The sequence below is a fragment of the Musca autumnalis genome, unplaced genomic scaffold, assembly GCF_047663935.1.
Source record: "Musca autumnalis isolate F117 unplaced genomic scaffold, ASM4766393v1 scaffold_2, whole genome shotgun sequence".
Classification (NCBI taxonomy): Eukaryota; Metazoa; Arthropoda; class Insecta; order Diptera; family Muscidae; genus Musca; species Musca autumnalis.
The window spans coordinates 49,378,662-49,404,193 of NW_027411755.1; the positions used below are offsets into that span (position 1 = coordinate 49,378,662).

General features: G+C 34.5%; 1 protein-coding gene across 2 annotated transcripts in view; it reads right to left on the bottom strand.

Moving 5' to 3' along the window:
* Window positions 1–25,532, bottom strand: part of mol (dual oxidase maturation factor 1 mol) — a 202,458-nt gene that overhangs the window by 172,591 nt on the left and 4,335 nt on the right. The gene's annotated exons all lie outside the window — the stretch shown is intronic.

Consider the following 25,532-nt stretch of genomic DNA (forward strand, 5'->3'; position numbering starts at 1 on the left):
GAAGGTCGTATAAAACCGCTTATATTAACAAACGTCTGGTATAATATTAGGTTATATAGTTGCCTAAGTTCTTTGGAGAAAAATGTTACAACTAACAGGTGAATTCATTGACATCTAGGAACGTTATAGTTAGTTGTACCTAGTGTGTGATTCCAATAACATAACCTCTCCTATTAGCCTAGAAGACATTAAATAAATTATTCCACTTAATAGGTACATGGAGCATGCGTGACCTATCCCAATTTATAAGATTTTTTATATTACAACATACCTATTTTATGGCAATACAAATTTGAAGAAGTATTACATAAACTTCTCTCTGTAAATCTTTCTTTATAAAAAGCAACAACAATAATGAAATGTGTACATGCCTTATGTCTGGTGTAAGTAGTCTTATTAAATTATTCCACCTTTTTATTGTCGTCATCATCCTCCTCCCTTTCAACGCACATTCAACGAACCATAAATCAAATGCTTGATGTCAAGCATGCGCTATTTTATAAATCTCTTTATGATTTAAGTCTGACACACAAACATAATCACTGACTGACATACAAAAAAAAAACGCAACAATAAACAAATTAAATGGTGACATCAAATATAATGTCAGATGAGGAACAAACCGAGAAAATTAATAAAAAATAGTAGAAAGAAAGAAAAAAATAATAATAGCAAAAATTGTCATTATTTTCAAATTCGTTTGCCACCGCGCAATCTGTAATTGCTATCATTGTTTGTTAACATCAGCTTCATGATCTTCATTGTTTGAGTAGTTGAAAACACAGGTCTTGACACTATTATTTACAAATTAAGAAATGGTTTTGAAACTCATATCGAATAAAAATTAAACAAAATATATGTATGTATTTTTGTTTGATAAAAATTACCTCCCAATGTACAGTGCGAAATATGAGCAGTTTAGCGGAACTTTACTAATAACTTTTAGAGTAAGGGGCGTAGATTCCTAAAATTTTGCAAAAATGTTTCTTATATTAGTGGATATTGTGGGGCTCAAATTGGGCCACATTGGCCCGCAGTTTCCCGTAGCGTTAATGTAACGGCGGCTGTCGTTTTTACGTTTTACATTCATTTTTCAATCGATTTTGCTGCAAATTGGTATATTGAGTTTTCAGCGGATAGAAAACTTATGTACAAAATATTTTCAATATAGGTTCGCGTTTTGGTATAGACCCCATTGAACGGTACCGGTCGATGGGACATATTTTAAATGTTACAGACACATTTTCCAACGTATTTGGTTGTATTTTGGCATTTTATGTTCTTCGTAGATAGAAAACCTCTGTGCGAAATATTAACATCGTAGGTACGCGTTTTTGGTATAGCCCCCATATGACTGGTTCCCTCATATTAGGTATTTTAAATGTTGAAGACAAAAATTGTAACAGATTTTGATGAAATGTAAATTTTAAGATGTTAGCGAATAAAAATCCTCCTCACATAAAAGCTGTCAACATAGGTCCACTTCTGGGTGAAGCCCCACAACCCTACACATCCATTAAGGAGTAAATGTCAATAATTTTTTGTTTTCATTTGTAGCTATAATGTTTATTGGTCTATATAGCATTAATTTTATTAACAATGTCTCTCAGATCAAGGTCAGGTTGGAACTGCATTACAATTTTTAACGTATATTGGTACTTGTACCACAGCATCCAAAAATGTTGCACTATATATAAATCACCAACATTTACAGGTCAAAACTATTAAAAATTGCGAGAGGATTCTTAATTTAACAGAAATCATCATTTGTTAATATTAGTGAGTCCATTTCTTCCAAACACAATCAACAACGGCGTTCATCGCCGCATTTACCTTCCACTTTCGAAAGTGCAATTAAATGAAGTTTCCGAAGTCATTTTAAAAAACTTGAATTTCTCCGAAGACCGCACGTTACCGCAGCTGTTTTATGGCTTTGCGAACAGAGGAGACCCCAGTATTTCAGATCATATATATCTTAAAACGTGAATGTACGGGAATCACTTTTGAAATATCCACGGAAAATAAAAAAATTATTTTGAAAAATTCAAAAAAGCACTTCTTTCCGATTAAAATTGCACGAAAACAATAAGAGTCTATGCATTTTTTTAAGAGTAAAATATTATAATAGTTTTGTAAAATATTAACCCATATCGTACCGAGACAAATTTTTTATTTATTTTTTAAAATCAAAGCACTTTTTTAGGATAATTAGGACCCACTGATGTCAAAAATCAACTCAAAAAAATTGTCCGATTTTTCGTTTTCCCGGAAAGTGGTGTTCGAAATTTCGAACACTGGCGCTTAAGCTACATAAATATAAGTAAATTAAAATTGATTTATTTGCCCTTTTATTGATTTATTTCACCATTTTTGTATGAAAAAATGGTTGAATATTGGTATTGAGACTTCTTTGGACCTACAAAACTTTTCCCCGAAATGTGTCAGCACTGGTCCACATTTTGGATTGCCCCCCCATAGAACGGTACCGCCCGATTTTTGGGAGTTTTCAAGGATTTATCTGCATTATGCTGCAGAAATGGCTGTAAACTAATACAAAGTTAGTCTTCTTTGAGGCTACTTTGCTTTCCTCCAGAAATTTGTCAGCACAGGTCCACGTTTTATGTAGGCTCCGTTGAACAGTACCTCCCGATTTTAGGGTATTTCAGGGTTTCAGCCACACTATCCTTTAGAAATGGCTGGAATTTAGTATTTAGTCTTCTGTGGGGCTATAATAATTTTTTTCCGCAACTTGTCAGTCAATTTCCACGTTTTGATATACCCATCGATATGTAGGTTAAGTACCAGCGTTCGAAATTTCGAACAGTCAACTTTTGACATCTGTAAAGTCGCGCTTGCGCATGTAAATCATGTTCTCTAAATTTTGTGAAACGGATACATATATTGGCAATAATTCCCCATGATTACTTTTTTAATTTCATTTTTTTATAATTTTTTAAAATTAATTTAAAAAGTATCCAAAAATATAGGTTTCAAATATCTACCCTTAACATCGAGGGGGAGGGGGGGGGGGGGGTTTTCAAGGGAATATTTTTTTTTATTTGCTGACAGATTAGACTTAATATATATAGACCAAAACTTATTTAAAATTTAACCTTTTTCATTCATAAATATTTTTTTGAAAAAAAGTGATTTTACTGTTCGAAAAATCGAACACCAAGTACGAAATGGGTTAAGAAAAATAAATTATGACATACTGACCTACCATTTGTCCGCGCCACGCTATTTTTTAATGAATCCAAATTATATTTTTTAGAACAAAAAATTATGAAACGAAAGTGCAACTTTAAGTGCATTTTTAAGTCGTTTCGCGGAGTAAATCGCCAAACTGAGTATGGGTCATTTGCAGTGGAGTACTTAGCTAACGAATTCAATTAAAATTTAATTAATTTTATGTACTTCCAAAATCCCTTAAAGTTCCACTAAACTTCCCATATTTCGCACTGTGCAATGGTCTGTAATGAATCTCTAACGATAATACATTTCTCTGCTGAACGGATTACATTTAATGTCATGAAATAGGGCCAAGGTTTTTAGAAAACAAAAAAATAATAAATTATGTTATAAGGAAAAAGAAACCACAGTGCATACCGATTCATATGGGATATGGGACTTACTGTTTATTGCCGTGTCCCAACGGCGAGTCTTACTACACCACTTTTAAAATGAAATGTCGCCAACATTACTCTGCCGGGTATTTTTTCCACCACTGATAATTTGATGTTATCTGGCCTGGGAATTGAACCTAGGCATTCAGTGTACATACCATTGCACCACAGTGCCACCCGTGAAAATTTGCCGAAATATGTTTTTCACAGCTACAGCTACAGCAACTAACTATTGACAATAAATGAAGGTGCACAGTAGTATTTTTTGGCGAATTCGTCATTTGGATAACCTTCTAACTGGGCCATGGGTATTCCAAAGCTTGACAATTAAAAAAGCCTAAAAGGCAAATCTCACCTTTCCAATGCTTCAAAGGGGTGATCAACGTAGATGTCGCTTTACTATACTTGTCGAATAACCTAGACCAATAAAAGTGTCCAATATTAAAGAAGTCTTTCTGAGCTTTAAATTCGCAATAAATGTGATTGCAATAGTGGTTCAATCTAAGTCTTATTAGTTCTTCCGTTGGTTTTTAGACTTTAATGGTCATAGTTCAGCTGCTCATTTCTTTCATTTTCCACTTGTATGGAAAGGAGTTCCAGAAATAGTTCTTATCGAGATGCCGCCTCCAATTTGGCTATTAATTTTGCATTTTGAGTGTTTTAGGGAAGTTAGAAAACGAATTATGAATATGTTTTTTCGTAAAAACATTGCCAATACCATCGATTATCATTATACCCTATACCACAATGTGGAAAAGGGTATTATAAGTTTGTTTTGGTAAAAATTCATGTAACACCGCGAAATATTCGTCGGAGACCCCCAATGTGGTATACCAATCTTCATATCTCGACGAGATAAAGCGATTTTGAGATGTGTGTCCGTCCGTCCGTCCGTCCGTCCGTCCGTCTGTCCATTATAAATTGTAAACACGCTCCAGGCCGCAATTATGGACCGATCGTCGCGAAATTTTGTATGGAGGTCGGGTTCAGATCAGAATAGATCCCTATTCTTATTGGTGATGATCGTGAAATATTTAGTGGGTGAAATGGACCAAAAACATAATATTTATCCAATTTTCTAGTGGCTCTGTAGGTCTCAATAATAGTCCGATCAACGCGTAATTTTAAATAAGGTAAGAGTATATCCCAAAGGAGAAGCTTGCAATTTGAGATGGCGATCGGATAATATTTAGAGGGTTAAATGGACCAAAACTTTTGTGTGAAAATTGTGCAGATTTTTAATATACAGCTTATATCTTAATTCCTGGAAGTGACATTCTGGTCAAGTGAGATATACTTGATAGTGGAACGCTTGACCTTTCAATTGATGCCAATTATGCTGGCGTGCATGATCAGATAACAGAGTTACAGCCTAATATATTCCGTTATTTGTTTGTAGTGTAATAATAAACTCGCTAGAAGTCGCAATTATACATCAATACTCACGAAATTTTGCATCGGGTAAAAGTATAGGTCGAAAAAGATACCTACAATTTTGAATGATGATCTGATATTCTTTAGCGGGTGAAATGGACCATTACTTTTGTATGAAAAATATAAAAATTTTATTTTTGGTCGATATTTTAATTCCTTGAGGACATATATATTTCGCAAAGTAGCCTACATATGAAAAAAAATACTGACCTTTCCTCTGATGTAAATTGCAATAAAGTGTTTGCTAGATAAAGGGCCTACTGCCTAATATATAATGGGTTCGGTGTAGAGAACCACAATTTTATCCCATGCTACATATTGTCTCTCCAAAAGTTAATGTAACACCACGAAATATTCGTCCTAGACCCCTTATTTGGTATGTCAAAATTCATATCTCGACGAGATAAAGCGATTTAGCGATGTGTGTCCGTCCATTAAAATTGTAAACAAGCTTAAGGAAGCAATTATGGAACGATTGTAACGAATTTTTTAAGGAGGTTTGGTTCGGGCCAGAATAGAAATGATTAGTTTTTGCTGATGATCGTGAAATGTTCAGGGAATGAAATGGACCAAAAACAAAATTTTAACCAATTTTGTAGCGGCTCTGTAGGTCAAAATAAAAACTCGCAAAATTTTAAACAAAGTTTGAGTTTATAATGAAGAAGCGTACAAACCAACGTGAAGATCAGATAATATTTAGCGGGTTAAATGGACTGTAACTTTTGTGCGAAATTGGTAAAAATTTCAACAACGTAGCGGTTAAACAACGGAGGTAGTAGTACTACATAAGTGGGTTTCATTACATTTTAGTTTGTGTGAACTAAATTTTCCTTTCCTGCTACAAAAATGTCTTTGTCATGCTAGATAACTTTTTGGTTTTGGTCATAAGTATTATACATTACATCTCTGATATTTGATAATTAAATTTTCACAATCATTGAAAAGAAGTTCCGTGGAGAGCGATTGTCCAGGGATAGTGGTATAGGGTTTCCCATGGTCGGCTCCGTCCGACTATAGACTTTTCTTACTTGTTTTAATTTGAATTTAAACTGTACATTTACCTCTTAATTATACCCTATATCACAATGTGGAAAAGGATATTATAAGTTTGTTTTTGTAAAAATTTATGTAACACCGCGAAATATTCTTCGGAGACCCCCAATGTGGTATACCAATCTTAATATCTCGACGAGATAAAGCGATTTTGAGATGTGTGTCCGTCCGTCCGTCTGTCCATTATAAATTGTAAACACGCTCCAGGCCGCAATTATGGACCAATCGTCACGAAATTTTGTATGGAGGTCGGGTTCAGATCATAATAGATCCCTATTCTTATTGGTGATGATCGTGAAATATTTAGCGGGTGAAATGGACCAAAAACATAATATTTATCAAATTTTCTAGCGGCTCTGTAGGTCTCAATAATAGTCCGATCAACGCGTAATTTTAAATAAGGTAAGAGTATATCACAAAGGAGAAGCTTGCGATTTTAGGTGGCGATCGGATAATATTTAGAGGTTTAAATGGACCAAAACTTTTGTGTGAAAATTTTTAATATACAGCTTATATCTTAATTCCTGGAAGTGGCATTCCGGACAAGTGAGATATACTTGAAAGTGGAACGCTTGACCTTTCAATTGATGCCAATTAAGTTGGTGTGCATGATCAGGTAACAGAGTTACAGCCTAATATATTCCGTTATTTGTTTGTAGTGTAATAATTAACTCGCTAGAAGTCACAATTATACAGCAATAGTCACGAAATTTGCATGCACCGGTCGAAAAAGATGCCTACAATTTTGAATGATGATCTGATATTCTTTAGCGGGTGAAATGGATATTACATTTGTATGAAAAATATAAAAATTTTATTTTTAGTCGATATTTTAATTCCTTGAGGACATATATATTTCGCAAAGTAGTCTACATATGGAAAAAAACTACTGACCTTTCCTCTGATGTAAATTGCAATAACGTGTTTGCTAGATAACGGGCCTACTGCCTCATATATAATGGGTTCTGTGTAGAGAACCACATTTTTATCCCATGCTACTTATTGTCTCTCCAAATTTTATGTAACACCACGAAATATTCGTTTTAGAACCCTTATTTGGTATGCCGAAATTCATATCTCGACGAGATAAAGCGATTTAGCGTTGTGTGTCCGTCCATTAAAAATTGTAAACAAGCTTAAGGTCGAAAAAATTTCAATAACGTAGCGGTTAAACAACGGAAGTAGTAGACTACATAAGTGGGTTTCATTACATTTTAGTTTGTGTGAACTAAATTTTCCTTTCCTGCTACAAAAATGTTTTTGTCATGCTAGATAACTTTTTGCTTTTGGTCATAAGTATTATACATTACATCTCTGATATTTGATAATTAAATTTTCACAATCATTGAAAAGAAGTTCCGTGGAGAGCGATTGTCCAGGGATAGTGGTATAGGGTACCCATGGTCGGCTCCGTCCGACTATAGACTTTTCTTACTTGTTATACCCTACACCACTATGTGGGGAGGGTATTATAAGTTGGTTTTGGCCAAAAAGTTTGTAACGCATCGAAATAATGGTCGTAGACCCATACTTATATATATCAAAATGAATGTCTCGACGAGCTGAGTCGATCTGGCTATGTGTGTCCGTCCGTCAGTCCGTCCGTCCGTCCGTCTGTCCGTCTGTCCGTCTGTCCATCTAAACCTTGTAATCACGCTACAGGCCGCAATTTTGATCGGATCGTCACGAAATTTTGGATGTTGATGAGGGTCCCGGAGGGGAAGAAGCCTATTGATTTTGGTGATGGTCGGATAATTTTTAGGGGTCGGAAAGGGCAAAAAACTTAAGTGGATAAAAAGACAACGTTTTTTTCCAAAGCCAATATCTCAGCTTCTATATGGGGTATACCAAAAGCAAAACCTGACAATAAAAGCAGAAAATATCACCTTTCTAATGATGTAAAGTAGGTGCTCGTAGGTGATCAAACAACGAAGATATCGCAATAGTAGCAATTAAAACCCCAATTTTCATTTTTGCTATTTTAATTATATTGACAAATATCACAGCTTTGGTTGAAAATTTTCCAAAAGCAAATCCTGACTATGAAAGAAGAAGATCCCGTCTTTACAGTGATGCAAACTAGGTCGGCGTAGGTAACCAAATAACGGAGATATCGCAATAGTCGGTAATACGTCCCATTTTTCTATTTTTTTGGAAATCACGCTACAGGTCGCAATATTGATCGGATCGTCACGAAAATTTCAGGGTTAATGGGGGTCTCACAGATGAAGAAGCATATTGATTTTGGTGATGGTCGGATAATATTTAGGGGTCGGAATGGGCAAACACTTATTTGGAGAAATGTCAACATTTTATTTCAAAGCCAATATCTCTGTTCCTTTCAGAGGTATATCAAAAGCAAAATCTGGCAAGGAAAGTAGAAAATATCACCTTTACAACGGTGTAAAGCAGGTTGTCATAGGTGGTCAAATATCAAAGATATGGCAATAGCCGATAATGCATCCCATTTTCCGATTTTTTTGTAATCACGCTACAGGTCGCAATTTTGATCGGATGGTCACGAAATTTTGGGGGTTAATGGGGGTCCCACAGAGGAAGAAGCCTACTGATTTTAATGATGGTCGGATAATATTCAAGGGTCGGAATGGGCAAAAACTTATTTGGAGAAAAGGTTTACGTTTTATTTCAAAGCCAAAATCTCTGTTTCTTTAAGAGGTATATCAAAAGCAAAACCTGGCAAGGAAAGTAGAAAATATCACCTTTACAACGATGTAAAGTAGGTTGTCGTAGCTACTCAAACAACAGAGATATCGCAATAGTCGGTAATGCATCCCATTTTCCGATTTGTTTGTAATCACGCTACAGGTCGCAATTTTAATCGGATCGTCACGAATTTTTTGGGAGTTGATGCGGGTCCCGCATTGGAAGAAGCCTATTGATTTTGGTGATAGCCGGATAATATTTAGGGGTCGGAATGGGGAAAAACTCATTTGGAGACAAATTCAAAGTGTTATTCTTTGTGAATATATTGGCTTCTAGTAGGGGTATTCCAACGACAAAGCCTGTCAATGGAAGAAGAAAATATTACCTTTACATTGGTGTAAAGCAGTTGGCGAAGGTGGTCAAACAAGGGAGAACCCACAATAGTCGGTAATGCATCCAATTCTTCCATTTTTTTTTGCAATCAAGCTACAGGTCGTAATTTTGATCGGATGGTCACGAAATTTTGGTTGCTTATGGGGGTCCCAGAGACAAAGAGGCATATTATTTTTGGTGGTAGTCGGTTTATATTTCCTAAAAGAAATGTTTACCAGTGAAAAGATTATGCACAGGGGTAGTGGTGTAGGGTATCACATGGTCGGCCCCGTCCCGACTATAGCCTTTGCTCACTTGTTTTTTATAATTTCGTGGAGAGAGGATTTTTGTCAAGAGAGTAACTACAGGGCTCTCGCGGATGCGGAATGCTGTTTTACAACAAAGAGCTGTGTGTATGGTGTAATAGGAGACACAGAAGCTTTGCCCAAACACGTGTGTTTCGATCTTTGTTGTAGCAAGCGAAGAGGAAAAGAAAAAAATAATTATGTTGTTTATATTTTCAGTTGTCTAAATACAATCATTGAGTAAAGACGTGAATGTGAGTGAATAAATCAGTGTTTTGTGTTTTCTTAAAGAAATTGTGCTTTTTAGTAAATTATATGCCCAATACATTTTATAATTGGATATTTTATATTTGAATCAAAAACGTATATGGAAATATTTTATTGGACAAGGAAGACATCGCATTTAATATTGGTAATTACATCAATACATTTTACATATACATACATACATACATACATACATACATACATACATACATACATACATACATACATACATACATACATACATACATACATACATACATACATACATACATACATACATAAATACATACATAGATACATACACATGTATGTTTGAAATATGGATGTACCTATTTATTACATTATATAATCATTTAATTCCAGATGCCGATTTCCCGCTAATCATTTCAACTTTGAGGAAAATATGTTTTATTTCACAACTAAGGAGAAGCGTTCATGGATATTTCTATATATTTATTCCTTTTTTAAAGTTTAACCTTTTATATTATTTCATTCCGTTTTTCTTTTATTAAAGTCTGTTATGTATTTCTTTGGATTTTTTATGAAACTATGTGTCTGTTGTTGCTTATTTCCATGCGTTTCAATAAACCACCATCATTATTTATAAATGTGTGTATATGTTAGACATAGCCACTGAGCACTGAGCGCTTATTGAGAGCAAGTGAGCATACATTTCAATGTGTTTAATCAGCATCCGACAAAAAGGGGCACACGTGCTCTTAATGGGAATAACAACAGAACAACCACCACTCAGTCTTCGTTCAGAAGTCAATGAAGAAGGTTCTGTTGTCGCTTGTTTCAATGATTTTTAATTTTAACACTGCATTAACGCACACGCTGTTTGTGGAGAGAGCGAAAGAGAGTCGTAAGCGGGAGACCGCAAACAATGCGTTTGTATTAGTGCCGATACCTTTGTTTAACAATTAAATTTACGCTCACTTGCTCACAGTAAGCGTCCACTGGTGCATGTGTTTGTTTTTGGGTTTGTATTTGTTTGCACCCAAACATATAATTTGTTTGCACCCAAACATATAATTTGTTTGCACCAAAACATTTATTTGTTTGCAAGACCCAAACATATGTTAAATTTGGGACTGATTGCAAAAAAATATATGGTTGGGACATATGTTAAAGAGGCCTTTTTTTTTCCTCCGTATACAAATCACAACTACTTCGACTTAACATGGCATATTACCCCTGTAAATTGACAAAAATAATACTGGATATTAAAAATTTGATGTGTTTAGAGAATATTTATTTCATTTACAATCAAATTTGTCGCCATCAATTTTACGATTTTTGTCCACGGGCGGAACCACTGTGAAACTCTGGCTTCATGTCGTTGTATTGGAACTGAGAAAGAATTGAGGCATATTCTGCATAAATTTGTAAATAATTGTATTAGAGTTCCAAATGTTGCCAATAGAAAGCATACATTAAGCTTATATAAAATTAGGCTTATGTAGAGTTATGTGTAGTGCAATGACTACAGTATGTATCAATATTTTCACCCCCATTGGGTCCATGTATATTAGACATTACAATAAACAAAAAAATTATAATTTTCATCATCATCGGCTTCAATTTACACTTCAATAATACCGAGAGAAAATGTAAATTTCATTGAAATAAAAATTCTGCGCTAACCTTGATCTACATACATAGTTTTTATCGCTGAGTGTGAACATTTTCATATGAATGAAAAATTTCCCTCCATTACAACAACAACAACAAAACCGTCATAGATATTTCTATATATTGCTGCAACATTGTTCACATCTCATCAATGAGGAACTTAAACACATACTTACAATTGATATACAATAAGCTAATAAGGGAAAGTGGCATTTTGGAACATGTTACTAATTAATAATAGCAATCATTAATAATATCTTTTTAGCGGATTATGAAGATGTATTTGCAGTATATCCAATGGAGATGACAATAAAAATTCACAGGATTTACTAAATATAATATAATACAATATATAATATAGGTTCGAGATGAAAGAAAATGAGAGATCTTCGTTGTATTTCAAAACAGAAAATGCCATGAAAAAATATGATTTAGAAATAATGATCAAGAGTGATACCTAACTAGACAGCGGAATCCTATGCAAATGCATATATCCTTAGAATGGTCGTAGAGAAAATCTGATTAGACAGAAACTCGTTTTATCACAAAATAAAACGAAACGATCGTGCCATAGCGGTTGATGTGTGTGTAGGACTTCGCTAGATATCAATTTTCCAATGTAATCTCCTTAGGTCATATACCTCGATTAATTAAATTAATTAAAAACCTCACAAATAATGGCCTTCGCCCTAAAAAGGCAAAACATTAAAATAAAAATTCAGCTGAGCCCGGCTGGGATTCGAACAGACAATGTTGCTGGCGTCTTAGCGTTCTGAACCACAATTCACTTAAAATCTTTCGATGTAAAAGACACACTACAGTCTACGATGGACAAAAGCTATCGGCTGTAATATGATGTAATATTGAAAATTTGATTTCTAGAATAGAAGGGGGACAAATGAGTCGTCTTTGGAAATAAAAAGCTTCAATTTGAAATTCACAAATGCAAATTTACAATCTTGGACGTATAAATGGGAGCTCCATATGGAGAAAATTGTCTAGCAACAACAACATCTAATATGCCTGAGGATGTTACCCTAACCAGTTAACAAAACTATCGTCGCATAGCGGTTGATGTGTGTAGGACTTCGCTAGATATCAATTTTTTAATGTAATCTCCCTAGGTCAATAAAGCTCGATTAATTTAATTAATTAAAAACCTCACAAATAATGGCATTCGCCCTAAAAAGGCAAAACTTAAAAATAAAACGAATTAGGCCCAGAAATTTTTGCAGTTTTTGCATATCGCGCATATTTTTACATATTTGAAATATATACAAGTATTTGTGGTCTAAATATTACATCGAAATCGCTGAAATTTGGTATTAAGTCTTCGTTGGGGGTATGAAACTTTACAACTGAAAAATTTTCCACATGGGTCCACGTCTTCATGTAGCCCCCAAAGAACAATACCTCCAGATTTCTGGTATTTTGTGGCCTTAATATCCCTCCGTAATGGCTGAAATTTGGTATTAAGCCTTCCTTGAAGGTATAAAACTTTCCACCTGAAATTTGTCGGTACAAGTCCACGTCTTCATATAGCCCCCATAGAACGGTACCTCCGGATGTCTGGTATTTTGAAGGTTGTTGCCTCAATATCCCTCCGAAATGGTTGAAATTGGGTATTAAGTCTTCCTTGGGGGTATTAAACTTTCCACCTGAAATTTCTCGGTATAGGTCCACGTCTTCACATAGGACGGTACCTCCGGATTTCTGGTATTTTGAAGGTTGTGGCCTCAATATCACTCCGACATGGCTGAAATTTGGTACTAAGTCTTCCTTGGGGGGATAAAACTTGCCACCTGAAATTTGTCGGTACAGGTCCACGTCTTCATATAGTCCCCATAGAACGGTACCTCCGGATTTCTGGTATTTTCAAGGTTGTGGCCTCAATATCCCTCCGAAATGGCTGAAATGTTGTACTTAGTCTTCGTTGGGGGTATAAAACTTTCCACCTGAACATTTTCTGTATAGGTCCACGGCTTCATATAGCCCCCATAGAACAGTACCTCCGGATTTTTGGTATTTTGAAGGTTGTGGCCTCAATATCCCTTCGAAATGGCTGAAATTTTGTACTTAGTCTTTGTTGGGGGTATAAAACTTTCCACCTGAAATTTCTCGGTATAGTCCCCTTCTACATATAGCCCCCATAGAACGGTACCTACGAATTTCTGGTATTTTAAAGATAGTGGCCTCAATATCCCTCCTAAATGACTGAAATTTGGTTTTAAGTCTTCCTAGGCGGTATACAACTTTCCACCTGAAACTTGTCGGTATAGGTCCATGTCTTCATATCGACACCTCCAAATAATAGTATGCTAAGTCTAAAAAGTGAGTTTTGCAGGAGAAGCTCTCAAAGTGTGGACATTTTTTTGAACTTCACTACTATGCTAAGTCAATATTTGTTTATAACTTCTGTTCGGATTGACCGATCATTACCAAAATTTGACAGAATTTAAGTTAAAGGACGTTTGACACCTCCAAATAATAGTTTGCTTATTCTGAATAGTGAGTTTTGCAGGACAAGCTCTAAAAGTTTGGAAATTTCTTTGACCTTCAGTACAATGCTAAGTAAATATTTGTTAATAACTTCTGTTCGGATTGTCCGATTATTACCAAAATTTGACAGAATTTAAATCATATATAAAAAGCGAAAGCTTCTAAAGATTTTAAATATTATAGCTAAAAATTTCTTTTGTTCAGAGACTAATAATGAAATTTCATTTGGATCATTTCTTCTTTTGACACAATCCCCAAAAAGTGAAGTATTTTAGGAGATTTTGACTCAGTATGGAATAAATTTTAATTAAGAGTCTAAAAGTTTAACTAATAATTTCTATCTATAATATCTAATTTTGTAACGTCATTTTCTTAACAAAGTATTTTACTTAGATATCTAGTTGTTTTTGGGACTTACAGTGAAATTTTGTGTAGAATATTTCTTCTTTTAACACCTTCCGTCTAAAACTAAATTTAATGTTACTTTCATGCATCAACTCGAAAAAAGAACAAAACAAATTTATTAAAAAAAAATATTTGGGTATTTTGTTGGCAAATTTTATGTATATATTTTCTTGATATATATTGTAAATACATATTTCATTTATTAGGCGACTTATATTGAAATTTGATGGAGAATATTTTTGTCTTTGACGTCTTCTATCTAGAATGAAGTTTTGTGGGACAAAACATAATAAACTCAGATAAAGTACAACATTAACACTAAAACGTGATTTTACTTTTGGCAGATTCCTGGCGTTTAGGTACGATTTAGAGTTTTCGTGTATTCGGGGTTCTATAGTAAAATTTTATGACAAATAATTTTGTAGAATATATTGATCTGATACGATTACATTTTAAAGGAGTTTTTAAACGTTATTTAAAAAAGGAACCAAAAAGACCCCTTTAGTGACTCACATGAGGGTTAATTTTTTTCATAAAAAAATACCCCGCATTGTTGTCAGCAATATTGCCAAAGACACTTTATACCTATAATGCAAGGATTCCAAGGAATCTGATGTCGAATATTTCAAAACCTGTAGAAATGGGCGGAACTTACTACCCCTATTTAGGTTACTTCGCGACGTAAACTTTCAAAAGGCCGATACACGTATTTTCTTTTTTTCGGTCTTCTTTCATAATCTGTGCGGGGTGCCTTGTAATTTTAAGAAAAGTTCAATTTTGTTGTACAGTGTAACATACGTCAAATTGTTCTTAAACTGTATCACTTCGAAATAAGAGCATTTTCTTGGCATAAGCTCCTTTATAAGGGTTTATTTGACGTTTATGCTATGGAATTGGTAATTTAAACGCGTGCAAAGTAAATCAGCTGATTAACAGTTGTAGCTGTAACACTACGTCTAACCACAGTTAATATCAACATTACGCCCAAAGGAATGACTTGATTTCGATTTCTTGTCTAGTTTGTGGTACTAGAGGGATTTCAATTAATGTTTTGTTATTAATATATTCCTAATACAGCATCACTTCCATACAATTTTGGAGACAATGGTACCAAGAAGCAAACCCTCACAATTTTGGAGACAATGGTACCAAGAAGCAAACAACAAACAAAACAAAAAAAAACAGCAACCACTAAAGACGAGCAATCTAACACGAGAAGTGGATACAAATGAGAAAAAAAATCTGAAACTATAAAAACGCTTTCGTCACTTGATATCAACGGAGCAAACTGAAATAACGCCGCCGCCGACGCCAACGAACAAAACAATAGATAATCTTTGACGACGAAGACGCCAAAAAAAACGCTCGTTCGTTCACACACACATACTCAAGTATCTAATCATGATTTTTTTGCCACGAAAAATGTAAATTTTGTTGAATATGTATGTAGGTATGAATTTTTTTTCAAACACGTTTTACAGCAAAGCGCAAATGAATTGTTTGTTTGCTCTTCCCCTTCAAATCTAAGTTTGAAAAAAAACAACAACATAAACGAAGAAGACGACTAGAAAAAAATTAACTACTCATTTGAAGAGCTATTTTAAACAATAAATTATTTGTACAAAAGAATTTCAAGAGATTCATTTCGTTTCGCTATTTGTTTGGCTATTTGTTGTTGTTGTTGGGGTGGCATTTTTAGTGTGAGTTTGTTCTTTTCTTAATATTATGTTTTTTTGTTTTGTTTTTCATTCGCTGTTGATCGTTTCATAGCCATTTGGCTTTTTATAGAATCCGTATCCGGGCAATCGCGTTATGAGTAATAATCAAATATCACAGTTTTTTTTTTTGCTATTGAAAGTTGCATTAATTAAGAATGAAACAATAATAAAAATAACATTAACTGACTGACTAGTTTTCTGGGCAATTTTTTTTTTTTTTTTTGCCAATTCATGGCGATTTCCTTTAGATATGGTTTTTAAACGCGACACACGTTTTTAACGTTTATCATTTTTTTAGAGGTATTATTGATTGGAATTCACAATCTTTTTTATTTTTTGCTTGTTTTCATCTTAAGTTGACACTGAGAGTTAAGTAGCTCATCTGTCGTCATTGATGATGCTGTTAGCTATGTATGTTCCTTCCCCCTAAAAAATCGTGACACGTTATCATGCTGTATTATTTGGAATGTAAGCCCACGGCCAGCCTCGAATGAAAATATTTCAGTCACAATAAATTAAAAACTATTTTCTTTATTTTTTTCTTCATAATAAAATAATAAATCTGCTTACGGAAACATGTTGTCAGAACAGTTTACATTTTTTTCGAGTACTGGAAGAAAACACTAGGTTACAAAGTGAGTAACAATCTATATCACTATATAAACAAATTTTCTTAATTTTTTTATTTGTATGTGTTTTTTGTAGACTCAAAAACCTCTTAAATTTCTGCAGGTGAAAAACGTGAATTATTTATGTAAGACTGACTATTTTCCAAAGGCATACAAAAAGCGGGAATCCTAAAGGCAATCTTCGATTGACAACTATTTTGCTGAGTACTAGATGAATTTTGAAATTAGTGCAATAACGTCTAGCTATAGTACAGTGCCCGGCATAATAATTTTGACAAAATCTACATTGATCTTAAAAGGCATATAATTATTGTCAGTATTCATAAAACGGGATATTAACAGCTTAGGGGTTTTCTTTGACCTCTCAGCAAAATAAAAATTAATGGATCAACGAAATTCCAGATTAATTTCTGTTTAGGTACGCGAATATTTAAATAGGGAGGCAAACGCAAAACGGCATAAGTATTTTGAAACGTCATAGTTATGTTAATTTTAGTACCTTATCGTACCTTTTGATACCAAAATCAATCAAATCAACTAAATAGAGCAGAATTACAAATATAATCTTATTTATGCACACAACTCCTCATCTTCTGAGCAATTTAGATATCAAAACAAGTTATCTGGACATAAGAACAAATATTAATTTGAAGTCATATTTTGATATTCCAGTCGGTTGATAACACATAGATAAAGCAAGTAAAAAGTCGTTAAGTTCGCCCGGGCCGAACTTTTTATACTCTCCACCATAAAATAGTCTTAATTAAAATGGAATAATTAGGGTCCTTTCACAATTTTAGGTGGAAAAACTTTCGACAATGGATAAATTCCTACTGCCTCCCACTATTGCTTAAATTACACTGTGAACACAAATGTTGGGGCAGAGATAATTCCTTTTGGAAATGAAAGCCCTTGGTGCGTGTACATTGAAAACCCCGAAGGACAAATGCGCCGTGAGTCGAACTTCCGCGTTATGGCGTGATGAAGTTTTTGCAAGAGACCCTGTAAGCCATCATGAATTAGCATTATATCTTTGTTTGTTGTTTTTGTAGAGCACTTAAGCAACAGTGAACAAATATATAACGCTAATTCCTGATGGCCCACAGGGTCTCTATCAAAAATTTTATCACGCCATAACGCGGAAGTTTGACTCACGGCGTATCTGTCCTTCGGGGTTCATAATATACTCACCAAGGCCTTTCTCCCCCTAGAGGAATTTTCCGTGCCCCAGACTTTCACGTCCATTTTGTTGCACAGTGTTATCTAATCTAACAAAATGTGTTCAGCTAGGTGAAAGGTACCACCAACGGGGCTATATCAAAGGGTCAACCTATCTTTAATTTTTTTGGCGGAAAAGTTTTATAGCTGCAGGGAACTTCAAGAGTCAAATTGAGGGTAGTTTCATCAAAACAATGTAGACCCTCAAAAATGGACCCATATTGACAAATTTTAGTGAAGAAATTTCGTGACCACTGAAAATTCCCGAAAATCAGGAGGTACAGTTATATGGGGGGATATACCAAAACATGGACCTATACTGACGATTACTTTTGAATAGAAAAAATTGTATCTAAAATTCTCAAAATACCGATCATTACAGCTAGTTCGGTTAAAAATTGCAGCTAAAATTCTCAAAATACCGAAAATCAGGAGGTACCGATATATGGGGGCTATACCAAAACATGGACCTATATTGACGATGTTTCGTTGGAGATGTTTTATGACCACTGAGAACTTCAAATTTCAAATTACAGGTATTTCGGTTAAAAATTGTAGCTAAAATTCTCAAAATACCGAAAATCGGGAGGTACCGATATATGGGGGCTATACCAAAACATGGACCTATGTAGACGATGTTTCGTGGAGATGTTTCATGACCACTGAGAACCTCGAATGTCAAATTGCAGATAGTTCGGTTCAAAATTGTGGCTAAAATTCTCAAAATAACGAAAATCGGGAGGTACGGTTATAAGGGGGCCATACCAAAACATTGACCTATGTTGACGATGTTTGGTGGAGATATTTCATGACCATTGATAACCTCAAATGTCAAATTGCTGATAGTTCGGTTACAAATTGTGGCAAAAATTCTCAAAATAACGAAAATCGGGAGGTACCGTTATATGGGGGCTATACCAAAACATGGACCTATGTTGACGATGTTTGGTGGAGATATTTCATGACCACTGGGAACCTCAAATGTCAAATTACAGCTAGTTCGGTTAAAATTTGTAACTAAAATGCTCAAAATACCGAAAATCGGGAGGTACGGTTATAAGGGGGCCATACCAAAACATTGACCTATGTTGACGATGTTTGGTGGAGATATTTCATGACCATTGATAACCTCAAATGTCAAATTGCTGATAGTTCGGTTACAAATTGTGGCAAAAATTCTCAAAATAACGAAAATCGGGAGGTACCGTTATATGGGGGCTATACCAAAACATGGACCTATGTTGACGATGTTTGGTGGAGATATTTCATGACCACTGGGAACCTCAAACGACAAATTACAGCTAGTTCGGTTAAAAATTGTGGCTAAAATTCTCAAAATACCGAAAACCGGGAGGTACCGTTATATGGGGACTATACCAAACCATGGACCTATGCCCATATCCTTTGGGTTATAAGTTTGTTGATCACTAGGAACCCCAACTGCCGAATTATAGCTAATTCGGTCTGCAAATGTGGCGAAGAACGTCAAAATACCTGAAATCCGGAGGTACCGTTATATGGGGGCTATATCAAATAGTGGACCGATATAACCCATCTTCGAACTTGACCTGCCTATGGAAAAAAGACCCTCGGGTGCAAAATTTCAGCACTCTATCTCAATTACTGCGGATGTTAGAGTGATTACAACAGACGGACGGACATGGCTAGATCGTCTTAGAATTTTATCCTGATCAAGAATATATATACTTTATAGGGTCGCAAATGATTAGTTCGATGTGTTACAAACGGAATGACAGACTTAATATACCCTCCATACTATGGTGGAGCGTATAAAAATGGAAAAATGGGATGTATTATCGACTATTGCGATATCTCCGTTATTTGGCCTCCTACGCCAACCTACATTCCATCATTGTAAAGATGCGATTTTCTACTTTCATAGGCATACTTTGCTTTTGGAGGGTCCCCAACCAAAGCTGTGATATTCGTCATTATTATTAATATCGCAAAAATGAAAAGTTGGGTTCTATTAGGGACTATTGTGATATCTTCGTTGTTTGACCACCTACGACAACCTACGTTACATCGTTGTAAAGGTAATATTTTCTACTTTCATTAGCAGGTATATGATATACCCCTTATAGAAGCGAAGATATACGATTTGAAATAAAAAGTTGACTTTTTCTCCAAAATTCACTTCAACAAAAAATTTATCTTCACCCTAATTTTGGACCACGCTAAAAAGTGGAGATTTGCCCCGCACTAGGAACCAAAAATACATTATGGCAAGCAATTCTGCAGACAAATGTGGTTAAATCTTTTAAAGTACCAAGAAAAGGATGGTAACGCTATATAAAGACTGTGGTCAAAAGTGGGCCGGCATGACATTTTTTTATAAGATGGTGTTCTTAGTTTATTATAAGAACATATTCGGTTACAATATTCGGTTGACATCTACCAAAATAAATCCATATAAAAATCATATAGGGAGTATACCAAATAATGGACCAATACTGACACATTTTTGCGGGGAGGTTCACTATGCAATAGGAACCCTTGGTACCGCATTACAGCAAATTCGGTTAAAAAATGTGTTGGTAACAGTAAAATACTTCAAAACAGAAAGCTTCATTGCATGGCAACCACGCGAAATTTTGGACCTAGGACCCCAATAGTTTGCTTTGTATTGTACAACATTGACGTCTCATCTAGCAAAACAGTTGTACGAATTTAAAAAAATATTGAACACTTTCTAAAATTTCAAAAGCCCTCAATTAAACCAATCTTACCACACCCACAATGCAAAACTTTTATCGACTTAAAACAAAAGTTGTTTAACATAGATTCTATTTTATAAATTGATGTTTTATTCCGATCAAAAATATACATGTATGTATAATTAACACAATTGAATAAATAATTATATGCAGCCCAGTGTTTTTAAGCATACAACAACAAAAGCAAAAACAACAACAAACTATACTTGACAGGTAGCACCATACGGATTTCAAAATAAAAATCAGCACCCATCCTATCAAATGTCAGATTAGTGTCGTAAATCTAAAGGTTATTGGTCAAATTGAGTTAAGATATGTTAAAGAAAAAAACGTTAATAATGAGATGTACCAATACTATTACGCACACAGATAAACATAAACCAAATGTCATCTAGCCATGATTAATCAGAAAAATATGTTAGTAAAAAAATCGTACGAAATTATGTTAGAATATCCTCAATAATCTTCATTAAAAACACCATGTTTTAAGCAATCTTTTTGGGTGTTTCTTTTTTTGACATTTCTGTGTCTTGTCAAGAATATTAAAATGCCAATTTTGACAAATGTTAATCGTTTCGGTAGGTTTTACAAATGTTATTCGTTTCGGTAGCCAAAACCAAAACTTAACCTTATACGGGTATGAGTATTACTCATCACAAATGTAAGGCTTTTCCATGAATGGTAGGTGAGTGACGCATAATGGCGTTAAGAATGTCGTTGTGATTAATGAAATAAATTTCCAAAAAATATTTTGTGTTTGACCAAGTGATTTCAGAGGGATGAGTGCGAAGTGATGCTGATTTTTTGAGTTGAATAAATTTAATTTCACCAATCAGTCTTACTTTGAAAAATAATTAAAAATACTTGGGTTTCGAGAAGTAACACCATGCTTTGAATAAAAATTTACTATAAAGCACACACACACAAATAGTAAAAAAACTAATACCTAAGCGTAAATTTTTCGAGATATACATACATAATGAAAAAAGAATATGCCGAGAAAATTACCAAGCTTATTATTAAAGTACTGCTTCTTTCTCCAGCAAGGGTGAAAAGGGATCTGGTAATGATGAGGATCTAGACAAATCATGTTTATAAGATTGTAGGCAAATAATACATAGACTGAAAAATAATAAGCCGACCGCAAATAGCTGATATGGAATATGACTCAGTTGATTAGTTCACATTACTTATAGCAACGCAAAACCTAAAAAACTTGATTTACATAAGAATAGGTATAAAAATGTATTGGAATCGTAAATCCTAAGGACAACTAGATGGACCAAACAATGCTTGAACTAAGTTCAATTAGTTGATCCACTGAAAAGAGCAACTAAACAACGTCAATGACGAATGTTGAGAAATTATTTTTTAGTCAAAAAATTAAATAACACTGTGTGCAATTTTTTGAGTCATGTTTTATTAACCATATTCTGACTCCACAGTGTGATAGAACACCAAAAATGAGAAGACACGTGTCTCGCCGTTTTTCCCTATCTCATCAACTTTCGCGGTTATAGGCCTCCAAAAGTTTGAGGCTTTGATGTAAAAAGGGTCATTTAGTCAGAACTATATCTTCCAAACCGTTAGGAAATTTGAATTTATCTCAGAGGCAAAGTTGTAGCTCTTGTCTTAAAGAACAAAAATTGTGAACACATATAACCCGTCAAACTTCATCTGCAAGGTCAAAATCGCCATGGTCAAATTTCTTTTAAAATTTTTCTCAAGTTTTGTTATACAGCTTTCAAACCGATCAAATTTGAAGCAAACAACCGACAACAAAAATGTAGCTCAGATCTCAACAAACATCTTTCTAGAATATACGAACTCTGTAGCAACGAATCTTAATGGTCAAAATAGCAAAACAATTGGGATTTTTATCCTCTTTTCTAGGATTCTGCTCCATAGATATTGAACGGTTCAAAATTCTAGAAAACAATCAATAGCAAAAGTTTCAATAAACAAATTTCTGGAATATGCGATTTGTCTATGAACGGTTCTTAATGGTAAAAATAGCAAAAATCTATTGAAAATATCCAAAGATGGTCCAAAGATACCCAACCGCCCAAAAATTAAGGATACAGTCAAATACAAAAATGTACCTTAGATTTCAACAAACAAGTTTCTAGAACAAATGAAGATTCTAGGAACGATTCTTCAAGCTCAAAATTCGATTATTTTAGATCATTCTTTCCGGTTCAGGTCCGTAAATAACAACCTTTCAAATTTCCTTGAGTTTTTAACAGTTTGTTATTTCCAAACTTGAGTAGGGGGAATGTTAAAAAAATTTAATTGTTCGTGAATTTCAGCCCTAAGAATCATTCCTAGAATATTCATATGTTCTAAAAAATTGTTTATTGAAATCTTAGGTACATTTTTGTGGTTGACGGTATCCTTAATTTTTGGGCGGTTGCGTATCTTTGGACCAGAGTCGGAGTAAAAAAATATAAATATTGGATATTTTCAAAAGATTTTTGCTATTTTTACCATTAAGAAGCGTCCATAGACAAATCGCATATTCCAGAAAGTTGTTTATTGAAGCGTTTGCTATACTATTGTGGTTGATTGTTTTCTTGAATTTTGAACGGTTTAATATCTATGGAGCAGAATCCTAGTAAAGAGGATAAAAATCCCAATTGTTTTTCTATTTTTACCATTAAGATTCGTTTCTACAGAGTTCGTATATTCTATTCTAGAAAGATGTTTATTGAGATCTGAGGTACAGTTTTGTAGTTGGTTGTTTGATTCAAATTTGATCGGTTTAAAAGCTGTATGACAAAACTTGAGAACAATTTTAAAAGAAATTTTACCATGGCGATTTTGACCTTGCAGATGAAGTTTGACGGGTTATATGTGTTGACAATTTTTGTTCTTTAAGACAAGAGCTACAACTTTGCCTCCGAGATAAACTCAAATTTCCTAACGGTTTGGAAGATATAGTCCTGACTAAATGACCCTTTCTACATCAAAGCCTCAAACCTTTGGAGGCCTATAACCGCGAAAGTTGATGAGATAGGGAAAAACGGCGAGACACGTGTCTTCTCATTTTTGGTATTGTATCACACTGCGGTGTCAGAATATGGTTAATAATTTTCGTGTTGCACAGTGTAATGAACGAACTTCTAAAACGAGAAACGGATGTACGATTAAATGAACTAAAAACATCACCTTAGGTTCTGACCAGAGCGGTACGATTGGGTAGAAAAATACTGAAACCGCAAATGAACTAAGAGACGAACAGGGTTTTATTATTATTATTATTTAGAAACATTGTGGCGTTTTTGAATTGTTTTCGCAGACACTTTCGTCGGAGTTGTGTGAGGTTGCCAAGGAAAACTTCTCATTGAACTTTTTTCTTTGCTTACCTTTATACTTCGAGCTGGCGATTGATGTTTGGGTATAACAAGTTTTTTGTTGCAGAAGTTATTGAAAAATAACTTCGGTGGATAATATCCACAAACAAAAAACAAGGGAACTGATGAGATTCTGTGGCGATAATCGAAACTATAGTATTCCCTGCCTTACCCCTTGGCGAACAATGCCAAATCTTTTCCACTAATAAACTAGTTGTTTTAAAATATTAAAACAACAACAATGGGATTAAGTCAGACTATTTTGAAAATACATTATTATTATCAATTTTTTTTTTTTTTTTTTTTTTTTTTTTGGCTAAGAGCACTATCTATAATAATTTTTGACTTTGACATTAAAACCTCATTTTCTTAAGGGTGTAAAAGCAAGATATTAATCAAAAGCGGCTCATGGACCTGATCTCTCCCACAGATCATTTGGTTGCTAAGAAAACTGCTACATCCGCTCGCTACATACCAGCTGTTCGAAAACCCAGAAGCAAAGTTAACGTAACCAGCAGACGAGCGTGATGAACTTTGTGGCACCAACTTTGAACTATGTAAGTTGTGGGTCATAGAACAACTACTTATTTCTGATTATATGACATTGACATAAAATAATGGATTAGTAATTTGATTTGTAAGTAGTTACTATATAAACCCGTTATTTAATAATGGGATTTTTTGCTGGGGATAAACAAAAACAGCATCAGAGATCAAATTGCTCCCACAGTCCCTCTGTTAGATTAGAGAACTTTTCAGTACATCATCGTTGCTGTAGCACTCATTTTACAACTGCCGATCGAAACCCCAACATAAGAACCAAAATCGTCCAAAATGATAATAAGTTTGAAGAGGCAGAACATCTATGGTAATGTTTATGCATGTGGATAAAACCGGAGAGGAGTATCTAACATGTTACCCCAAGCTATCGCTAACCACGCACATTGTTCCTGAAACCCGACATGTTCTTAGGCTGGACCCCTTACTGAAGCCTGACAATTATGTCAGCGAAGACTCTTGAGTTACTACTATTGCCCATGGCGAGCAGTATCACTTGAGATGACCGAACTTAAAAACAGGCTGTGCGACCGAATAGTCGATATGGCTTTCGTCAAGTAGGGATTGCTGGTGTTGCTGAGATTACGAAGCTCTTCACATGGACGATGCTGACGATGCTGCACATGTTTGCGTGTTATCGACAAGAACATCCCAACCACAATTCACCCACGTCAGGAATAATCTACACCATTTTCGGTAGTAAGTCCAAGCATTTTTAATGTAATTCGAGGATTCCATTTGTAATTCCAACCATTTTAATTATAATTCGAAACATTTCAGCAGTAATTTGAGAATTTTATTTGTAAGTCGAAATATTTAAATTGTAATTCGAGAATTCCATTTGCAATTCGAATTATCCTATTTCAAATTTGAATCATTTCATTTTTAATTCGAATTATTCCATTTTAAATTCAAAACAAAAATATTACCTAATGTTTGGTTGCAATTTTTTATATATGGTTTTCGAATTACAAATAGAAGGATTCCTAATTATATGTAAAATTTATGATTGAAATGCTTCGAATTACAAATGAAATGCTACGATTTTTATACCCTCC